This window comes from Aphelocoma coerulescens, chromosome 2 (assembly GCF_041296385.1).
Source record: "Aphelocoma coerulescens isolate FSJ_1873_10779 chromosome 2, UR_Acoe_1.0, whole genome shotgun sequence".
NCBI classification, from domain to species: Eukaryota; Metazoa; Chordata; class Aves; order Passeriformes; family Corvidae; genus Aphelocoma; species Aphelocoma coerulescens.
In genome coordinates this window covers 161,478,672-161,479,791 of record NC_091015.1, presented here as the reverse complement: position 1 = coordinate 161,479,791, position 1,120 = coordinate 161,478,672, and positions in this window count along the sequence as shown.

Sequence of the window (1,120 nt, the reverse complement as noted above, 5' to 3'; positions counted from 1 at the left end):
TGTGAGAACTATTAACATGAAGACTTTCTCCCATGTTCCAGTTTGACTTCCATTGAAAATGAGGTATGTTTTCCATATGTACAGAGGCAAGAAAGGGTACCCTTCAGTGGTTTCTGCAGGGCAAAGATGTTTCTGCACTAAAGGCATCAGCCAAAGCAGCTCACCTGTACATCAGGGTGTACAAAACCACTGTAGACCAGAATAGAAAACTGAGAGATTTGCCATATTCAGGATGACTGATCCTCTTTTTTCATCTGCTACCTGACCAGGCAAAATATTTTTAACAAAAATTCTTTCCTATTGCTGTGGGAGGAGGCTACAGGTACTCTTAGCTTTCCAAATGCTGCTGAAAGATGAGTTTTCCTTACACTTATCCCTTCCATGGCCCCAGAATTTTAAAGTTTAGAATTCTGGAAGACAAGGATGAAATACAGTTAAATAAGACTCAAATTTAGCCCAAATTTATCTACATATTAGTTACAGATTTGCTTTTCTAGTACCAGAGTTTTATGGAGAAGTGTTCCTTACCTTGTCTTATGTTAGGATGCGTTTAGACAAATTCTGCCTGACTCTGCAATTCTGCTTTTTCTTGATAATTCAGATATGCACTCTCAAACATTTATAAAGGGTATAAAAGATCGAGAACAGAGGAAAATCAGAGGTATCACCTACAAAAGAAAGGGTCATACAGATATCAAAACCATGCCCTTAGTGCTAGTTGGTAGAATGCAAAGTGTAGACAGAGAATAATGGTGTTGACATGGCTTCCAATTTCACCCCAGCATGGTTATTTGGAGCTTTTTATTCATGCTGTAGACATCCCACCATAGCTGGCCGGGCAAGTAGTGAAGTTCACAAATTTGCCAATATAAACGTGAACTGTTGTTCTTCTCCTCATAAAGCCTTAATCTTCTTCCTCTTCAATGATCTCCTCCTCCAGAAATGTAATTTTGTCTTCCTTGATAGTCTCTCCCATCTAGTTCTTGTATTCCCTGCCAGCAAATTCTTCCAAGTATCCAAATTACTCTACCTCTTCTTAACATCTTCGTCTAGGGAGAAAATTTATAATTTATTTTATTATTTCTTTATGAATCATGGCATATTTGGAGAATTACCCAAC